The 22,294-nt window shown below is 42.2% G+C and overlaps 1 long non-coding RNA gene across 1 annotated transcript; it reads left to right on the plus strand.

The window, feature by feature from the left end:
• The first annotated feature begins 13,791 nt into the window (after positions 1–13,791).
• On the plus strand, positions 13,792–17,984 carry LOC123373806. The gene is made up of 3 exons (XR_006580861.1): positions 13,792–14,016; positions 17,299–17,415; positions 17,864–17,984. It is a non-coding gene; the product is annotated as an uncharacterized LOC123373806 (long non-coding RNA).
• Positions 17,985–22,294: the final 4,310 nt, after the last annotated feature.

Here is a 22,294-nt window from a genome sequence, read left to right on the forward strand (position 1 = left end):
TAAAGGTGTAACTTACAAACTAGCTAGCTAAAGGAATAGATACGTTTTATCCCCCTGCATAAATGCTGGAATGTAGGGGAGACTGGCTCTTTCATCTTGTATTCCTTTTTCTTCACCCTGGTTGAATCTTTCCTTTTTCAGATAATGGGTCATTTCCCTCCCCTCTCCATTAGGGACATATTCAATAGACAGATTCCCATTAATTTCAACGGGCACTTGATCAGACCAGATCCCTTGCATTTGAAGAGTGTCTTCAACTGAGTAATAATAGGGGGCATACCTAAGAGGAGCATTTGGTTCCACTCCTATAACTACAGCATAATCTAAACAAATATGCTTTTACCTCATAAGAATATAGGAACAGCCATACTAGGTCAGACCAGTGGTCCATCCAGCCCAGTATCCTGTCTTCCAACAGTGGCCAATGCCAGGTGCTTCAAAGGGAATGAACAGAACAGGTCATCATCATGTGATCCATCCCATGTTGCCCATTCCCAGCTTCTGGCAAACAGAGACTAGGAACACTTCAATTATTCTCCCACCCACTGATTTGAAAGAGAAATTTTCAGTTGTGTAAACTATTACTAAAGAAAATAGTAATTTTTGTCTTCCCAGCAACATACTCAATACATTTTTATTATCAGATCATAATTATATTAATGCTTCAATTTTTCTACTACTACCTCTGGAAATCAAGATGCTGCAATGTTTAGAACATGTGCAATCTCCTGCCTATTGTGATACTAAAATGTGTTGTGTACTCTGCTTGCAAGCCAAGTACAACACGTAGTCATTCTCATTGCTAAAATGAGAATTTTAAGAGAAATGACTTTTTAAAAGTTATTTGTTAACAGAAATATATATATTTTTAAAACCAGCTTTTAAGTCCAGATTTAAACATTTCCCTGAACAGCTTGCACCCCAGACATTGCAACCTGATGCCTAGGGCATGATAACCAGAAAGTGAAACTGACTAAGAACAAAAGTGAAACTGAGCAGATTGTCCAAACTGAGTGAGATATAAAAAGTAAACAAACAGTATATATGGTGAAAATAAATCAGATTATGAAAATTCTTCTAGTTTTAACAATTTAAGATGTTACTAATAACAGAATCAGATTCTGAAATCCTAACTCATGCTAAATAGTTACAATAAATAACTAAATAAACATGTTATGCCTATGAATAGCCTTATGGTAGTCATTAGGATGACAGCATGGACTTAGATATTGTTATGCTGGAGGATGTCTTTGATCTGTGGGCAGTCACAAACCTCACACGTGCAACAGTGTCTTTACAATGTTATCCTAGTTTTTGGCCCTCTCACCGGAGGGTGAGGTGAACAGAGAGAGGTCAGACCTGCGGGCGGGGCAGGTAAACAAACCGGCCCGGCCTGCCAGGGGCTTTCCCTGCACAAGTGGGGTCCCAAGTTTGGGAAACACTGCTCAAGGGGAACTAATTAATATCTGAGTGATCAGAGTGCAGGCTCAATTGTTTGCACTCTGCACTCTGTCACAGTCTGATAATTCTGTTATTTACTATTGTTTTAACCAATTTGCCTAGTACTGAGGTTAGTCTCACTGACCTGTAATTGCCAGGATCACCTGTGGAGCCTTTTGAAAAAAAAAATCAGTGTCACATTATCCTCCAGTCGTCTGGTACAGAGGCTGATTTAAGTGATAGGTTACATACCACGGTTAATAGTTCTGCAATTTCATATTTGAGTTCCTTCAGAACTCTTCGGTGAATATCATCTGGTCTTGGTGACTTATTACTGTTGAATTTATTAATTTGTTCCCAAACCTTCTCTACTGACATGTTAATCTGGGACAGTTCCTTAGGTGTGTCACCTAATGAATCAAGTGTGAAAATCTCTCTTACATCCTCTGCAGTGAAGACTGATGCAAAGAATTCATTTAGCTTCTCTGCAATGGCCTTGTCTTCCTTGAGAATTCCTTTAGCACCTTGATCGTCCAGTGGCCCCACTGATTGTTTGGCAGGCTTCCTGCTTCTGATGTCCTTAAAAAAAAATTGATGTTGGTTTTTGACTCTTGCTAGTTGCTCTTCAAATTCTTTTCTGGCCTGCCTAGTTATACGTTTACACTTGACTTGCAAGAGTTTATGCTGCTTTCTAATTTCCTCAGTAGGATTTGAATCCCAATTTTTAAAGGAGGCCTCTTTGCCTCTCGCTGCTTCTTTTACTTTGCTGTTTAGCCATGGTGGCATCTTTTTGGTCTTCTCATTATTATTATTTTTTTTTATTTGGAGTATACATTTATTTTGAGCCTCTATTACAGTATTATTAAACAGTTTCCATGCAGCTTGCAGGCATTTCACTCTTGTGACTGTTCCTTTTAATTTCTGTTCAGCTCGCTTCCTCATTTTTGTGTCTTTCTGAAGTTAAATGCTACTGTGGTGGGCTTCTTTGCTATTTCCCCACCCCTCGCCATAAGGATGTTGCATTTAATTATATTATGGCTGCTATTACTGAGCGGTTCAGCTATCTTTACTCCTTGGATCAGATCCTGTGCTCCACTTAGGACTAAATCAAGAATTGTTTTTTCCCTTCTGGGTTCCAGGACTAGTTGCTCCAAGAAGCAGTCATTAACGGTGTCAACTTTATCTCATATTTCTATATATTTTGTACTCTGGTATTAGTGTGTCCCATTGGTTATTATCATGCCACCAAGTTTCTGTTGTAATATATGATATCAATATCCTTATTTAATACTAGGCACTCAAGTTCACCCATCTTAGTATTTAGAATTCTAGCATTTGTATACAAGCACTTATAAAATTTGTCACTTTTTAGCTGTCTGCCTTTTTATGATGTCATTGAATGGGATTCTTTTTTTGTTTGACTGTTTCTTTTTAGTTCCTACCTGTGCTTTATCAACTTCTATCCTTTCCTCTTTACTAGGATATAGAGAATCTCCATCAATAGATCCTCTCCTAAGGGATGTCTCTATCTGAACCACATGCTCCTCTGCATCTGTCAGCTTTTCCCAGACTTTAGTTTAATAACATCTCTATGGCCTTTTACATGCCAACAATCTGCTTCCATTCTGCTTTAAGTGAAGCCTGTCCTTCCCATATAGGCTCCTTCTTTCCCCAAAGGCTCCCCAGTTCCTAATAAACCTTAACTAGGGTGGCCAGATGCCCCAATTTTATAGGGACAGTCCCGATTTTTGGGTCTTTTTCTTATATAGGCTCCTATTACCCCCCACCCCCATCCCGATCTTCCACACTTGTTGTCTGGTCATCCTAACCTTAACCCTCCTCCCTACATTATCACCTCATTCACACTTTAAGACCCTGCAGCTCTGCCTGTCTAACTGGCCCTGCGGATGGAACTGGAAGCATTTCAGAGAATGCTACCATGAAGGTCCTGGGCTTTAACTTTTAACCTAGCAACCTAAATTTGGACTCAGGACCTCTCCTATCTTTCCCTATGTCGTTGGTATTTACATATACCACTGGCTCCTCCCCGGCACTGCACATAAGTCTGTCTAGATATCTTGAGAGATGAGCAACCGTCGCACCCAGCAGGCAATTCACCCTGCAGTTCTCCCAGTCATCACAGGCCCAGCTATTACCAGTCTCTTCCTAATAACTGGGATTCCCTCCCCTGGTGAGGTGTCCTCAGTGCAAGAGGATACCGTGACATCACCCGGAAGGAGAAGTCTACAGATAGTATATTTCTGCTTTATTTGTGAATTGCCTTGTTTTTGCAGGCTTGTGTCACGACTTTCGGTTTAGCTGTTTTCACCATGAAAGCCCTCTGTGGGTATGCCTAAACAGCAACCCGCTGGCCCTTGCTAGACAACTCAGGCTTTCAGGGCTTGGGTTGTGGGGCTGTTTCATTGCTGTGCAGACTTTCAGGCTCGGGCTGGAGTGCAGGCACTAGGACCCTGCGAGGCAGGAGGGTCCCAGAGCTCAGGTTCCTGCCTGAGCATGGAAGTCTACAAGCAATGCCAGAACCCCCCAAGCCTGATTCAGTTGGCATGGGCCAGCTGCGGGTTTTTCTTGGCTGTGTAGACATACCTTATGTGCATAACTCCCATTGTGCTGGATAAGATGGGAGTGTCTAAGTTTGGGCCTCTAAATTTTGTAAGTTATTTTTACAATACTTTTTTGTTTGGATACTTCCATCCCAGTCCAGCATTCTTTGCACACCCAGAACTACTGCTGTGGAATTTAGTGGGCTACTCACAGGCTCTGCTCTGTGTTGCAAATGGGGTGTAACACCGTTTCTTTAAAATAATGGAGATGTCAAAAAGAGAGTGGAATTAGTATGCGGGGTGGGGTGTGGGGAGTTGTGGGGAAGGGTGTTCAGAGATCTGGTGGATCTAAGAAAATGAAGATTTCCTGGAAAATCTGTCATGTAATTTTTGGCAGACGGAAACATAATATAAATAAAATACAGTGTGCTGGTTCTGAGGGCAAACCCCACCCATGCAAGAGAACAATTGGGGGGAAATGTGTGCTGTTTTCCTTCCCCCTACATCCATCCAGAAGGCTACAACTTGGCCCATTCAGGTTACAAGTATCCTACATAGCTCTTGTAGAATGTGGACTGCTCGATAATGATGATAGCAGCTGTCATATTCTGCATTGATGGAGAGCCTTCCATCCGAGCAGCTCAAAGTTGTGTGATGAAAATTGGCTTAAAATTGTGAACTATTATTTAAATTTCCAGGGTCCTGCTTTGGGGCCAGGGGGCTCTGTAGGGAAGTGTGCAGTAAGGATTAGCAGCAATCAGTCTGCAAAGGGCCAGCTTACAGAAAGGGTGGTCTGAGTTGTGCCTTTGTTTTAGGGAGGAGCTTGCTGATCCTCTCTCTGGTTTTGGATTCTTGTGTGTTAATATTCTAAATTCTATGAAATAAAGTAGTGTTATGTTGCAACCTTCCAGCAGGAGTGGTGGCCTGTGATTAATCCTGTGGCCATGTGCAGAAGGCGTATCCTCATGTTCTTTTATGACACAAGTTTGATTCCTCCCCTCTCCAAGATTTGTAAGTTCTAATCAAAGGATCTTTTGAAAAACAATCAAATGTAGCTTTTGGCATTTCATTGCAAAACCTCACCTAAAATTTGTAAGTATGAATTCACATTTGGTATCTGCACTTAATTTCCACTTTAATAATAATTTCTGGTTCTAATTTGATGTTGATTGATCATGAAACTACATATAAGCCAGATGGCACCATGTTTACAGTTTTACACCAGTCTCATTTTCCAGCAGTCATTTCAAACTAGTTGTGTAATTCCAGACATGCTTATGGGACAGCCAAAGAGAGGCATTCATTTTGATTATCTCATTAATGCTTTATTCAATCAAGATAAAGCACAGGGAATGTGTAACAGGCCTAATGAGTGCAAACAAACCTACACAAGCTAAACTTGGGTCCAGCATATGGAATCGAGGAGTTGTTTATTCTGCTACACCAATACAATTGCTATTATACGCAGTATTCACCCAGTAACTTTATATGGCTGCATAAAAAAAAAAAAGGGTTATCTTCAAGTCATTTAGGGCCTGATCCAACTCCCAGCGAAGCCAAATTACTTTGGATTTGATCCTGCCTCACGGGTGTCTGTGGAAGCAAGACAAAGAAATAGCTCAGTGGTTTGAGCATTGGCTTGCTAAACCCAGGGTTGTGAGTTCAATCCTTGAGGGGGCCATCTAGTGCAAAAATTTGTGTGAGGATTGGTCCTGCATTGAGCAAGGGGTTGGACAAGATGACCTCCTGAGGTCCCTTACAACCCTGAGATTCTATGATTCACAGGAATTAGTCATCAGTCCTGTTACAGGGCCTGATGGTGTGAGGTGCTGAGCACCCCCCAATTCAAGTCAACAAAAGTTGAGGGCCTTTAGCAGCTGGCAGGATCAGCCCTATAATTTGTAGTGCAGATCAAGCTGCAATTACTGTTAAATGCACAACATATGGGAAACATTACTGCCTGTTGCCCATTTCTTGTGTTTTTAATAGCGATACATGGTTTTGCAAAACTTTATCCAAATCAGGCTGTAACCCTGAGACTGGCAGGAGGCATTTCAGCCCTTTATGTACAAATTCAAAATAAAGGACTCAAAGTCTTTTCAAATTATAATAAAATGGGGACCAATTTCCCACTAAACTGATAAGAGAGTGAAAAATGACTATTCTGGTTGCTGTATTCCTTGTGTAGTTTTTTAAAATAGGACTTGCTTTTATTCCCAGTGATGGGTGTGTATATTATTAACAGATGTACAGTATGCAGGGCCTTTATGAGTCTTGCTGTTTTTAAAATAATTTGTAAAGAGAGGCAGATAATGATAAATACTAATCTTCACTGTAATCTCATTCTTGGCAGTGTCTGGAGCCTTTTATGATAGCAGACATCTGAGAAGCCCGATTAATATTTAGAAGATTGATTACTTAAAGGTAAACTGCAAAGTTAAAATGAAAACTGAGTTAAGGACAGAAATATGTGCTGGATGCCCCTCTGAGATGGCATGATCTACTAAACACAGGAATATGTTTTTAGGCTGAGGTTTTCAAAGATGCTTGAAGGGATTTAGATATTCAATTCCCATCAATTTTGAAGGCAACTGAGTGTCCATATCCTTTATTTGGCATTTCCTTCATGGTCAGATCTTTCTCTGTGAGTATGTGTTTTAATTTTGGATGTTAACTTCATTTCCAGTGCTGCATTTAGAGATTAAAAATTGGGGGGGGGGGATATTTCATTATTGTAAACTGATTTTTCAATTATTTACTTCCCTTCTGTTTAGTAATAGCTTATGTAATTTTTATCTTTGATGTCCTTAAAAACGTGTACCACATTTCAGTAAATATAGCCATGAAGCAGTAAACAGTATGTGTGGTACAAAAGGGTTATAATAGTCAGTACAACTATGAGTAAAACTAAACTACAAACGGAACAAGAAGGAAAATCTCCATGTTAATTTCTCTTTCCCACCCTCAAAATCTGCTTTGCTAAAGACATCCCAGAATGCATAATTTTGTGACCTCAGCTGCTTAAGGAATTTGATGCTTTCTGGGTGAAAATAATTACAGGAAAAAATAAAATTGCAGTACACATGATGATTAACAACAATGGTATATGCCATACTGGGAAGTAAAAACTGGCCATCAGCTTATTATAATGCATTATATCCCCCTGTGTCTTAATTTTTAAATGGGGCAATGGAAATGAAATTAATACACTGAAATTACAAATAGGTCACAATCTCTGTGCACTGTTGACTTCTAAAACGGCTCAGTAAAAAAATCAGTTCAAAGCACGACAATATCTGCTGTTTTAAATGCCTCTGACTCCAGACTAACATCATTTGTCTGCCAGTTAGAAAGCCATGGGAAGGGCCGCGCCTTTTAGCGATACCACATGTTACAGAGCCATTCTAGAAGGGCTTTTAAGGCAAAGCACAATGCTGGCAATGACAGGGCCTGTTACAGGGCTGACCTTACCATGAGGCGAACTGAGGCGGCTGCCTCTGGTGCCAGACTGTTTGGAGGGGGGGAGGGGAGCCACTAGGACCCAGAGTGTAGAAAATTGTGTCTGCTGCTGGTGCATATGTATTCTCTCTTCTCTAGATGCACAGAGATGGTGGAGTGCTGTGCTGGAGGAAGGAGGGCACAAGAGACATAACAGGCAGGCAGGAGAAAAGGTGAGAGGGAATAGCAGAAAGCAGCAGGAGCTGCAGGGAGAGAGAGGAGGAGGAGGAGGAGCCTCTTATGTACCTCTCCAGCACCCCCAGGACCCTGGACTGATTCACACCAGCTTCTTAAGGAGCTTCCTGTTTCTCGCTGCTTCCTGGAACCCACTTGAGGAGAACAGACAGTGAACTGAAGTAGTAGGAGCCAGTTAGGCCCTTAAGATGCTGATAGCTTCCCTCACTCAGGCCCTGCTACCAGCCTGCTTACTTGTCCCCTTCAATTGAGTGTTGAGAGCCACTATAGCTGGCACAGAACAGCAGTCATGAGTGAAAGAAGAAAACACCCCTCTGGGGCAGCTTTCAGAAAAAGAAAGAAAGCAAAGGAAGCTTTTCTGTCTAAGCAGGAAGGAGCTCTCCTGAAATACATAGACACAAATGTTCACAGTGAACCTTCCGGCCCCAGTGAGGATGTGAGTGGTGAGGAGATGCCTGATCTTCCAGTTAGTCAGAGTGCAGGTGACCTGGCAGCTACTGCAGCATCCATATCTCCATCTCAAATAGATGTAACCATGAAGAAAGTGTAGATCAGAGAAGAGTGTGGTGCAGGCGCAAGAAACAGCTGCTGCTAAGTTTAGTTCCTTAAGTTTAGATGATCCAGGACTGTGGACCCACTTGAGCAGTAGCCTGAGGGACTTCTTGTACTGCATGGGCCACAGCAAGTGAAAAACTTCATGTTCCCCAAAGACAATGGAAATAGAAGTTTCCATCCAACACATTACTGGCGTGAAATCCCCAATGGTGACAAAGTGGAGAGGCCATGGCTTATGCACTCAAAACCCCAGAATGCTGCATACTGTTTTTGTTGCAAACTCTTCCAGTCTAATGTTCCAGCCACATTGGGTTCTACAGAAACAAAGGACTGGAAAAATCTGGCTAGAAATCTGGCATGCCATGAGAAGTCAGCAAATCACCAGAGAGCATTCCATAGGTGGAAAGAGCTTGAGATGAGACTAAGGTTAAAGGCCACCATAGATGATCAGCATCAAGAGAAGATTGCATCAGAGTCTCTCTACTGGCAAAATGTTCTGAAAAGGCTCATTGCCATTGTGAGAATGCTTGCTACCCAAAACCTAGCACTGCGTGGCACTTCAGATCAGCTGTATGTGCTGAACAATGGAAACTTCCTTAAAATTGTGGAGCTGATGGCTGAGTTTGATGCTGTACTCCAGGAGCACCTAAGAAGAGTCACCACCCAAGAAATGTACACACACCACTACCTTGGCAAAACAATTTAAAATGAGCTCACACAGTTACTGGCAACAAAAGTCAAACAGAAGATTGTGGCAGATCTGAAGTCAGCAAGATATTACTGTTATTCTGGATTGCACATCTGACATCAGCCATATGGAACAAATGATTTCATGGTGCATTTTGTAACAACAGAACCTAGTGAAAATGTCCTTGCAATGGTGACTGTTAGAAAGCATTTTCTAGAATTTATTGACATTGATGATATGACAGGAGCTGGTATGACAAATGTGCTTCTTAAAAAGCTGGAAGATATGGGAATTGCGATAGCTGACATGAGAGGTCAGGGCTATGATAATGGTGCCAACATGAGAGGAAAGAACGGAGGACTGCAGACACGGATCCGAGAGTTAAACCCTCGAGCTTTTTTTGTCCCATGCAGTTCTCATTCATTGAACTTGGTGTCAATGATGCAGCATCAGCTTCTAGTGAGGCTGCTGAATTTTTTAATGTAATTCAAAGCATCTATGTATTTTTCTCTGCATCAACTCATTGATGGCAAATTTTGAAGCAACATCTGGGAACATCCTCTCTGACACTGAAACCACTGAGTGCCACATGATGGGAAAGTCGAGTGGAGGCGATAAAGCCTATCAAACACCAAATTGGGAAGATAGATGATGCCATCGTTGCCATTATGGATGATAATACTATGACAGGAACTGTTCATGGGAGAAGAGTGGCAGACGGAAATGGAATAACCAGAAACATACATAACTTCAAATTTCTCTGTGGCTTCATGTTGTGGCATGACATCCTGTTTGAAATAAATGTAGTAAGCAAGAGACTCCAAGGTGTTGACCTTGATATACCTGGAGCAATGGAACAATTGGACAGAGCAAAGTCATACCTACAGTCTTACCGGTCAGATGAGGGATTTCAAAATGTTCTGAAGAGTGCACAGAAGTTGGCAGAGGAACTTCACACTGAAGCTATTTTCCCACCCATTCAAGAATACGAGTCACCAAAGAAGAAGACTTTTTGATTACGAGGCACAGGATAATCCCATGAGACCCCAAACAATTCAAAGTTGAATTCTTTAACCAGGTGCTAGATTGTGCAATACAGTCAGTTGAACGTTTCATGCAGCTCAAGGAACACAGCAGTATATTTGGGATGTTGTATGATATTCCAAAACTCCTTACTATACCTGAAGAAGACCTACACCAGCAATGCAGGGCACTAGAGACAGTGTTGACACATGATGACATGCGCGATATCGATGTGAGTGATTTAGGTGATGAACTGAAAGTCCTTTCAAGATACATTTCAACAGGATTAACTCCAAAGGCTGTTCTGGAATATATGTGCACAAATAAGATGACCACCCTCTTTCCAAAGGTTTTTGTTGCTCTGCACACACTTCTAACACTTCCTGTAACAGTTGCCAGTGGAGAACACAGCTTCTCTAAGCTGAAGTTAATAAAAACACATCTATGCTCCACAATGACACAGGAGAGGCTGATTGGCCTTGTATCCACCTCAATAGAGCATGAACTGAGCCAGACTGTGGACCTTCAGCAGGAAGCAGTTAAAATCTTTGCAACCAAGAAGGCACGGAAAGCACCACTTTGATTATTCAAACAGATGAAAATGCCAGTGTTTACTATGCAGACAAGAAAAGTTACATTTTGCTGTTCAGGCATTTGAAAGTTAAGTGTTACTTAAAATTTTTGAACAAGGCATTTTAAGTTGTTAGTTCTCCTTTATTGGGGTAGGTAGCAGAGCAGTACCATGAGAGGAGTAGAACAGGAAGAAAGCAGAACTGAGACCTTTCAAAGTTTTGGCCCAAGGGAGGGGGCATAGGGGCATCATTTGAGCTCCCCGCCTCAGGTGCCAAAATGTTGTGGGCCGGCCCTGCCTGTTTAGATGAGTGGTCTTGACTATTTACCCCACGTGGTGCAGAGATAGCAAAATTCTGCAGATAGGGTATCAGGTACAAGCTGAGGGTTACTCCGACTTAGGCTGGATTGTTGATCTGCAAAAGCAGTATCGCTCAGAGTTCAGTAAGTGCATACACTTTTTATTGATGGTTTGTTCTCCTGCCTTGTTATCTCTAACTGGGATCAGTTACAGGTTATCTCAAAGGTAAAATCTCTCCCCCATCAGCCCACAGCTACTCTCCTTTCTGGGTTAGAGACAGTGGTTCCTGTCTTAAATAAGAGGAAGGATAGACATCCTATCCCCTTCCCGCCCCCCACCACCATCCTCCAAAACAAGACCAAAACCCAAGGAGGGAATTCAGAGAACATTTTCTATTCAAAGTAAAGAAATCCAAGGGGCTTCTTTTAAAGACCACTCCCCCCCCCAAAGTACTGACTGTAGCACAAGCAGCAAAGCGCAGCATTTAGCACCAGCACAGCCTTGCTGCTAGAAAATGTTCCATAACTTATCTCGGCAGCAGCTGCAAAGCAGATGGAAATTGTGGTGGCTAAATCATTCTGCCACTCGTCTTGGACAAAAATCAGATCCAAACCGAAGACCGAGTTTTGTTTTAATGATTGATTTTTAAATGTATGAGTTTTGTATCTGCATGTCTTGTTCTTACAGAGATGTCATTGTTCGCCACGGTGACGGGGGGAAAAATGCCTACAACAAAAAGGCTTTGGACAGTTATGTTTGCACATACTATAAAGGTCATGTCATAGCAGTTCTAGCCAATTTTTGATGCATCTTGCCTAAACAAAGGCCTTCCATAGATCTGCAGGAGGACATGATGGCAGCAAATGTAGCCTTTGGAAAGTCAACAGGATGTTGAGAGTCAGCTAGGTGGGTATTGCTTGCTCATCTGTTTTATTGGCTATGTAAAAATGTGCATGCAATCTGTTGTGAAATCAACTGAATCAGCAGGCTGTGCCGTATAAACTGTCTGGGTGATCTTCTGCAGTCCCTATTCAGGCAAAATTCCCATTGAACTTAGTGGGAGTTTGTCTCAATAAGACCAATTGGACTAGGTTTATAGGTACTGCTGGAAGAGAGAGAAAAATCTCTTGACCACACAGCGTGGTGCATGGGGACGTGACTATGCATATTGTAGGGTGACCAGAAGTCCTGATTTTATAGGGACACTCCTGATTTTTGGGTCTTTTTCTTATATAGGCTCCTATTAACCCCCACCCCGTCCCAATTTTTCACACTTGCTGTGTGGTCATCCTAGCATATTGTAACATCTTGGCAGCAAGGTAGAGCTTCATGATTGTCATTATGCAACGCTCCATGAAGCTCCAACTGGAACTTCATGATGCCAGCGGGACTAGAACTCCAAGCAAAAAAGCCAGGCCTCTCCAACTTGAGCTAAATGAGAATTCCTGTCAACTGTGCAGGTCCTGACGCATGACTGAGCAGATTTGATTCCATCCAGTATAGGGCAGAGGTGAAAATACACTCTCTTCCAGATCACGGCAATACAGAATGGATTTACAGATAGCTGAATATTATTCCAAGCGTTCTTCAGTCCTGATTCTGGTCACAATTACTGGAAAGTAAAATAAAATAAAAAGGAGGGAGAAAATGTTAAAAAGGACTAAGAGCTTTCAGATATTGACAACAAAAATGGAACTTAGTTTTTGCTGGAGACACGCTCTGGGCTCTTGATACAACTTGACCTCAACACGATGCATTCAGCTTCGGATTTGACTCTTTTACCAGTGAGTGGATGCAGCTACGAGCACTTACTGGCACGTGGCCTCACTTTGACAGAATTATCTCAGTTCTTTCAAGGTCTGACTACAACCATTTTCGTTTTTACCTTGTGTGATAAACTCAGGACAGACAGCTGCAAGGGGCAGGGGTAGAAAACAGTCCCAGAAGGTTAAAAAGCCATCCTCCCTATCAACCGAGGAGGGGTAATTACAGATCAGTCAGGTTCAGCTGAGAAGGAGTTACCAGAGAATCAATTAGGATCAGCTGAGAGGCAGAGCCGCCGGGGGTGGGGGGAGTGGGGTCAGGGCTGGCTCCAGGCACCAGCTCAGCAAGCAGGTGCTTGGGGCGGCCAAGGGGAAGGGGCAGTACGTTGGGCTCTTCGGTGGCAATTCGGCGGCGGGTCCCTCGGTCCCTCTTGGAGGGAAGGACCAGCCACCGAAGTGCTGCCAGAGAAGAAAGCGGCGGGGTGGAGCTGCCGCCAGTCGCGATCGCAGCTTCTTTTTTTTCCCGCCGCTTGGGGCGGCAAAAACCCTGGAGCCAGCCCTGAGTGGGGCAATTTTCCGCAGGCCCCGTGAGCCCTGGCCGAGAATCCCTTCCATGGCTACTCACCTGGTGGTGGTCTGAGTCTTCGGCGGCACTTCGGCGGCGGGTCCTTCAGTGCTGCCAAAGATGCAGAGCGAGTGAAGGACCTGCCGCCGCCGAAGACTCGGAGTGAGTGAAAGGCCCCCTGCTTTGCCCCAGGCCCCCTGAATCCTCTGGGCGGCCCTGCTGAGAGGGAGTTACCTGAGGTCAGTTGGGATATTGAAAGTCTTTTTCCTGAGTGTCTGGCTGGAGAGTCTTGCCCGCATGCTCGGGGTTCAGCTGATCGCCATATTTGGGGTTGGGAAGGAATTTTCCTCCAGGGTAGATTGGCAGTGGCCCTGGAGGTTTTTCGCCTTCCTCTGCAGCATGGGGCAGGGGTCGCTCGCTGGAGGATTATCTGCTACTTGAAGTCTTTAAATCAGGATTTGGGGACTTCAACAGCTGAGTCAAGGGAGAGAATTATTTCAGGAGTGGGTGGGTCAGCTTTTGTGGCCTGCATCTTGCGGGAGGTCAGACTAGATGATCATAATGGTCCTTTCTGATCTTAAGTTCTGTGATTCTATGATTCTATGATCAGCTGATTCCAATTAAGGGCTGCCTGAGACCTTTTTAAACCCTCCCCTGTTGGGAGAAGAGGGGGAAGAGAGAAGGAGTCCTGCTGCCAGTAGGTTAGGAGCAGCAAGACAGTGAGCCTCACTAGGACGGGAGGCTGCATTCCCTCCCATAAGGGAGAAAAACAAGCATAAAAGACTGGTGGAAAGAAGGACCGGACTTCCCCTGTTTACCCAAGCCTGTCTCACCGAGGCTAAAAGCAGCTGAGGCTGGTGAGACCGAGGAGGTGCCTTGCCACACTTGGCTATGCCAAATCTTGCTTGCCATATTCACAAGCTTAGTCCTGCTTTCAAGTCAATGAAAGTATTTACATAATTCTATCAGGATTTGGCCTGGTGCCTTCTGATTTACAGTACTTGTGGATTTTATTTTGTAGTTTATGGTGTGTTTTGTTACATTGTTAAGCACTGTGGCACTTGCAGAAGGAAATCTATAAATTGAATATCACTATTTATGGCATTGTTTAAAGAGCAATCCAACACCTTCTTTGGGAAGGATGAACTAACTTGAGCGCAGTACAAAGATGGCTAATTAACAGAGTATAGTGATTGCTTCATAACTTTCACGTTTGTCTCTATCTTGTGTATAGAAAATCAGTTTCCTGTGATAAGAAATCATTCTTGAACAAAATCCATTACTGATGCACAACATTTGGCTAATTCAAGAGTATCTCAATTGAAGTCCACATACACAAGGGCCAAAATATGATCTCATTTACTCCACATAACTGTGGAGTAACTTCATTGACATAATTCAGATTTAGATCTGTCTGAGTCACAGCAGAATTTGTCCTTCAAGATCTTATGTTTTGCCATACTTTTAAACGGAAAAAAATGGGAAGGAGGGAAATTAACAGATGAACGTGTTTTTGTAAATTTTAAAGAAAATAGGTTAAATACTTCATAAAAATGTGAATTAATAGAATTATGGCATTTTTTTCCACTAGGGAAAACGAAGGTTCTATTGAGGTCTGTTAGCTGAGCTTCAAAAAAGGCCTAAAGTTGGATGATCGAAGATTTTGTTTTCAATTATTCATTTGTTTTCAATTTCTGAAGGTCAAAAGACAGACTGGCATGGGGAGGAATCTGGCTATCATTAAAAATTTAGTTACTTTTTGTAGTCCAATTAAACTCATAGATAATAGCAGATAAAAACAACTGTGCGATTGCTTTTCTGACAGAGCACTGATTTATTGATACTGAGCCTTGACTTGTATGGAGCTACACCCAAGATGAATTTACCTGTCAAGGTTCTCTTGTTTTTTGGGAAGAATTTGACAGCTGGGGGATGGGGAGCGGAGGTGGGGGCGAGGGGGAGAAAAACTCCCAAGATGTGATAATGCCCTTGGAGGTGGATTTTCTTCAGTGACATAATACACAGACCCTGAGGATGTAGGCATTCTAGTAGATCACAAATTTAATATAAGTCCATTTGCAGTTGTGAAAAACACTGATATTTTGGGGCGTTAAGAAGAGTATCATATATAAGACAAGGGAGGTAATTGTTTCGCTCTGCGCAGCATTGGTGAGGTCTCAGTTGGAGAACTCTGTCCAGTTCTGGGCACCACGCTCTAGCAAAGATGTGGACAAATTGCAGAGTCCAAAGGAGAGCAACAAAAATGATAAATGGTTTAGAAAACCTGATGTATAAGGAAATGTTTAAAAAACTGGGCATATTTTGTCTTGGGAAAAGAAGACTGAGGTGGGGAACTTTTTATGTCTCCAAATATGATAAGGGCTGTTTAGAAAGAGGAATGTGATCAAGGTACTGAAGATAGGACAAGAAGTAATGGGCTTAACCTTTCCAGTGCAACATTTAGTTCTCCATCCAGTGAGAGGTTGGTGGTCACTGTAGAACCTAAACAGCTGAACTTTGGACTACTTCTAGCTGGTTTGCATTTAAGGTGATTGAAGGATCTTCTGGAATCCCCCATCCTAATACAACCATTTTCTTAATGCTGATGGTGACAGCAAATGCCTGACAGGCACTTAACTGGGAGTCCATGAGTTCTTGTAGTAGATCTTCATTGTGGGCTATGGGGGCAGCATCCTCAGTGAAGAGCAGTTCCTGATTAGCACCTTTTTTACTTTAGTTTTTGACTTAAGTTGTGACAGAGTTATGTTAAAATGCACTTACTCAAACGGAACCATCAGACCTGTTTTGGGATATCCCAATGTTTTAAAAGAGAAAATTGGGTATCTATACCAGATCAAATTGGCCACATTACCGAGTCATGCAATATCCATTAACTCTGAATGTGCCTATTACATGTGAACAAGGCTGTGGGAGGATTATCCAACCAGTGTCTAATATGGTAAAATGCAAATATTATTTTAAGTGCTGGAAATTGGACTTGAAGGCTTTCATGAAAGAAATGTTTGTTAACATTAACATTTTTGTTAAGCATGATTGTTAACTAAACAGGTCCATATGAGAAGTAGTGTATTTATTGCAAACTACTGGGAACTAATTCATTTTTATATTCCTAAAATTATGTTGTTAAATAAAGGCCTTGATTCCAATTCCATTGAAGTCAAACGCTCCCAGTGACTTCAATGACAGCAGGACCAAACCAAATATATTTTCACTTCTACTCTTCTCTTTTTTGTCTGCTCCTCCATATTTTGTTCTGTTCCTCCTTATCTTTCCTTTCTGTTCAGTGTATATTTACTTTTACTCTTTATATATTTTCACTGAACATTATAGCCCTTTTGTGCTAGACAGACCTTTTACTGCTCCATGGCTGTATTTACTGACATTTGAGGTACATATTCATACTTTTAAAAAGGTTTCAAAGATAATTGTATACACATAAAGAAAAACACACTTACATGATGCATCAGTGAAGCAAGAGAGAGAAAGTTCTTTGAACTATGCTAAAGAAAATGATGCAGATTTCCTTTAACTGATTCCTTTCAATATGAATATTCCAGGTTACCCACTTGATTCAGAAGCTACATCAAAGGCCTGCTTTTTGCTACAGTTGCCTTAGGTCCTGCCATCTGATAATAGGCAAACTTCATTCAATAACATATAATGTAGCTTTATATAATCTGCCACGAGGGTGGGTACAAAAAGCAGTGCATTTTGTGCTATCCTATGGAGACTGTCAGGGTCAAATTTGTAGCACTCATAGTCACCATTGTGTCACTGAAGAAGACTGATTTGCATTCTAATTACAATTGCAACTAAAATGATCAATAAGGCTGTAGGTAGACCTTGGACCAAGGAACTCATTTTGTTATGGAGCTTTTCGTTCTTGAATCTAGTGTCCCCCGTGGTAGGGCATTTCACAACTATCTCCTTGCTTTGGAGTGGACACATCGTTAGTGTACTTGTAAATCGTGCATAAATACTGGGTGACATTTTGGAGAGAGATTTGTTACAAACAGGGTTTTCTCCTTTTCATTTCACACAGAGCTGCTTTGAGCTGTACAGTATTCTTGCACATTGATAATCTTTTTTTAATGGGTCTGATCTTACGATACATGCAGATCTGGCCCTGAAGGCAGTAACCGCTGAAGACTTCATACGATGAAAATGCAATACCATAGCATACTCAGTTAGAGCCCAAGGCTGCATTCCTTGCATGATCCATACTCCCACTGAAGGTGGGTAAAGATCAATATTCTTTATTATTATTGTTCTTATTTGTACTATCGTAGAACCTAGGAGTCCAAGTGGTAGACCAGGACCACATATTGCTAGGTGTTGTACAAACACGGAATAAAAAGACTGTCTCTTCCCCAAGGAGCTTGCAATCCAAGAATGGACAAGAGACAACAGATGAAAACAATGAGAGAATTTTGGTCAGCATGACAGGATGTTATGTATTAGTATTTTCAACAGGAATTTAGCTGCCACTCGACACATAAAATATCCCAATTAATATTTTACAGTGGGGGTCTCTGATAGATAGAAGTTCTGCAGATAATGCCCACGCTCATCGCGCCCCCACACTAGGTCCCCATCCTTGTTTAGCAGTTTGGATGATTCATGTAATTTTTGCACGAAAGTCTCATCAGAATTTTTATACTTCTCAAATTTTCTCTTTTACAGGCTTTGAACTTCACAAAACGGCAGAGAAATGATCTGCACGGTGCGTTTGGAAATCAGATGTCATGTTGTCCAAAGAGAGTGAGTTGCAATAATTTGAGATTTCATGTTTGACGAGGGAAAGGCTCAGATGTAAGCTACCTAAGATAAACAACTCCAATAAAGTGGTCAAATGACCTAGATGGATAAGGAAGGCTTAAAGTTGTACTAACGTTCGGACTATGCTCATGCTTTAAACTTGCATAAGTGAAAATGGATGTGCATCATCTGAGAACACAAGACCTACCATAACATGAATTGTGAAAATATATGTAACGCAGGGCCAGGCTTAAATCTTATGGGGATCTATATGTGGTAACATTTTAAGGGTCCCATCCAGTACTTTATGTGCCATGTCCAGTTGCCCACACCTTTAGGTATGCAGGACACTGCTCTCTCAGCAACATCTCTACCTTCATCTGCTTGTGAAGCCTTACCCCCTCTGGTGATCAGCTTGCATGGAACAAGAAGTCACAGAATAGCATACCAGCTAAGAGCAGGTGTGAAGTTAGAGCATCCACACTTCACCACAATCCACTGCCACTAGAGCTGGCTCAGACGTCGAACGGCGAAGTGTATTTAAGACAATATTGAGTCATTCAAAGAGTTTTCAAATTAGGTATAGTTCCAAGGCCATCAGAGGGAGTTGTTCATTTTCCCTTCCTGTTCAAGTCAACGGGCATTGGATCAAAACCTCGAAGGATCACTCCCACTGTTGTGTTGAAGGGTGTTTTTGTCTCTTGACACCCTCACCACATCTCATTCCCTTTGGTCTTCCATGGTCAGTTTTTCTTCCCTATGCCCACTCATTCTTCCCAGGATGATGTCACTTGTCTCCAATAGGCTGTTGGACGGGGTCCATAGTGCATAAACTGTCAGGCAGTTTGAGAAACCCAATCCAAATGCTGGGCTCAATGCAAACAATGTTTTGGGAGAGTCGTATACAGAGAGGAGAGCCCCGTCCAGGGAGGTAAGGAACCACCAGGAGAAGATGATGTGATGGTTTCTGCCTCATTGCAGTGGAAATTTTGTTCAGTTTCCACATGAGTGTTTCTGTGCCTGTCCACTCCAAGGACTTAAGTGACCACTGGGCCTTGTGTGGGCTTTTTACACTAGAGGGCATGTCTCCCTGGTGAAATAGAACGGTCACCGCTGGTAGTGAAATAGCATGGCAGATGTATTCAAATGAAACAGTACACCTGGGGAGGACTGGAGTAAATTTAAACTGCCTAACTCAAAAGAATTGGGTCGTAAAATTTTCAAAAGGGCCTAAGTGACTTGCGAGTGCAAGTCCCATTTTCAAAAGTGATGCAGGCAATCGCAGTGTAGATCCTCAGAGGTAGGCATAACTCATCAATGGGAGTTTAGGGGCTTGAATACCTTTGAAGATCTGGAGACTATTTCTCATTGATAGTCAATGGGACTGAGGGCTTGTCCCGGATTACCGGGGTGTGATCTGCAGTGTGCATAAAAGTGCTGCATTGCAATTCCTGTATGGACTCTGCAGGCAACGAAAAGGTACCTAGTTTGTATTAACGTAGTCCTGCTTGAAGAGACAATGTTAACGAGAACTTAAGTACCTTTTAATTCATGCCCACACATTCCCACACAGGGGAGTTAAGCACAGCACTTGGGTGGGCGCTGCCATTCGTATCCTCCTAATCCAAACTGCGGTGCAGTGTAGACATAACCTCAGACATAACTCCTAAGTGCCAACGTCCCTTTTGAAAACGAACTTAGTGATTTAGGGGCCTTAGGTGGTTTTGAAATTTTTGCCGCAGAATTACTTTTTCCTTTCCAAAGGAGGAGCTACCATCTTTCAGTGGGGGGTTCAGAAAATCTATTTTCGTGATACAGCAACGGGTGGACCTACACTCAGGTGCTGGAAATGTTTTTGACAACCTCTCTCTCCTTGAAACGGGGAGAGGAGATGCTTTTCTTTTAGAAGCAAAAATCAGTCATAGAATGTGGGGAGCTTTTTTGATATCTGCTGCTAAATATTGTAACACAGTGAATATTTTGTTCTCCATGCTTCCAAGTAATACCTTTGCTTACATTATAACTTAGATGTAAATATCATATGCTTTTTACCTTTCTGGATATTCATAGAAGCTGGACAGTCTGAGATCCAGAAGTTAAAAAACAAATCTAGAAAGAAGAGTTGTCTTGCTTTCTCCATAAAGTCATAGAGAAGTATAATGGAGGGAAAAGAAAAACAAAAAAACCCACCCCAATGAAATGTGTAATATTTAAGACAGGGTAATCTGGAAGTATGAACTTCAGAACTGCGTTGAATGAATGCATACATACAGTGGTTTACATTTACAAAAAAAAGCCTTTATCTTATTGCAATATTGACATTCATGCAATATCTTCCTCTTCCTAGAGGACAACGTCACAGTGAGCTGATACCAATGCGATAAGATAAATGCTACCTTCACATGTTAGCCGCCTTTGTATTGTGTTTTTTATGGGAGGGAAATTCAGATTAAAAAGGAAGTTTGTTTTATTTTTTAGTGATTTCAAAGGGAAAAAACATACTCGAGAGATGAAAGGAAAAAATGGAGTTTGTGATAGTAAATAGGTTTAAGTGGAGGTTTCTCTTTCCAGTAGCAAAAATGGAAAAATATTACTGTCGGAAAAGGTCTCAGACACACATCTTGGTTTCAGTTAGTCAATTGTAAATACCTAGAATTCCTCTGTTGGTATCAAATTTAATTATTTTTTCCCCCAATTGTGCAAACATTTAAGTATGTGCATGGCTTTACTCATGGGAGTTGTCTCATGGAATTCATGTGTGAAACTGGATAAGGAGCAGAAGATCTTGTATAAAAAGGGGAGCTGACGTTTGCCTAATTTTCAGTGAAAAGCATAAGGCGTCGAGTCTCAAACACTTGCATGGCCACAGCCATGCATACAAAATAGAACCAGAAAATGACTGCCATAAACAAAAATCCTTTTCTCGCAAGTGAAGAATAACTCCATTTTATAGTGCAGGAAAACAGCATCCTGGGAAGCAGACCTTTTAACTTTGATATCTGTGTTCTGCTTTTGTGATTTGTCTAGCTTCTGCTTCAACAGGAAGGCATTTAATCAATCCAAGGTTTAAAAAAACAAAAAAAAAATCAGCGACTTCCAGAAAGAGAAAATGCAAGGACTGATTAGAATGTTTCTTTTTCAAGACAGACAAAAATGCCTAATGTGTGCTTCCCCTCTCAAATTCATCTGTGTAGGTCTTACGCGTATCTTATTTGTGAACGGCATGGTCACTGGTACATAGTATCACTATTTTCCCAGTCCAAGATTGATAAGAAATATCTAGCTCAGTGGAGTTCTGCTTTTTTTGTAAATTGCCTTGATCTTCCTGGAGCTCATGTTAAGAAAATCTCAATCAGTTTTCAGGGAATGGAGAAATAAGAAACAGAATTAGAAAAAACTCGTTTGGAATGTTTGAACATGCGAATCTCTAGCTGTAAATATGCATTTTATTTTTTCACCAGAAGAAGGTATCAGAATGAAGCTATTTCCCTTTAGGTTTTGATCAGGACGAACGACACTGGCAGGCGGGATGGTTTTTGAAGTACAGCGTCCATGCACCTTCACATACTGCTTTATGTATGAGGCATACTAGGTAATGTCAGATATTTCATGTGTTCGGTCATGCGTGCCAAGATGTTCAAAGGTGACTAATAATTTGGGGTCTCTTCGTTTTGGGTGTTGAGTATTCAGCTGCTGAAAACTGGGCTCCTTTAAAGTGTTTCCCAGCCCGTGACTAGCCTCTGGAGAAGTCGTCTTCAGTTACTGAAGTCCTTACATCGGATGGTTGCACTTGCAGGTGCATTGTGCACATTGTTGCAGCAGGCCGCAAAGGGAGCAGCTCTACCAGGTGATGCGAAAGGAACAGTCTGTTAGATTGTATGGTAATGGGTCTCTGTCTGGGGGCTGTAGCTGCCCTTTAGTGCTTCCTGCTGGTTTCCCTGTAGCGCTCCTGTGCTGCGGGCACTCCCTGCTTCAGCTTCTCCTCACCCAGGTTTTCTCCCTCCCAGAGAGCCCCATAGCTAAGCCCTCCAGCTGGGTCACTCTGAGCTCAATCCCCTTTTTGGGGTAACAAATCCAACCAAAAGTTCCAAAGAAACAAACCGTCATTTCCCCACAGTTGGGTTTCTCCTCAGCCTGCCAGGCTCCTTCCCTGGAGTTCGCTCTCAGTCTCCTGCAGACCCTTGCTTAGGGCCTTCCACAGAAACCTGCCTGCTCTGTGGTTTCAGCTCCAAACCGATCTCCTTCAGCCCTTTTAATAAGGCCTAGGTGACCATCAAAGCATCATCTGACTCCCTTAGTCCCGCCCCTCCTCAGCCTGGAAGCAGCTAAGGGCACTGTGACAATGCCCTTTAAATA

The sequence above is a fragment of the Mauremys mutica genome, chromosome 7 (genome assembly GCF_020497125.1).
Source record: "Mauremys mutica isolate MM-2020 ecotype Southern chromosome 7, ASM2049712v1, whole genome shotgun sequence".
In the NCBI taxonomy this organism is placed as follows: Eukaryota; Metazoa; Chordata; order Testudines; family Geoemydidae; genus Mauremys; species Mauremys mutica.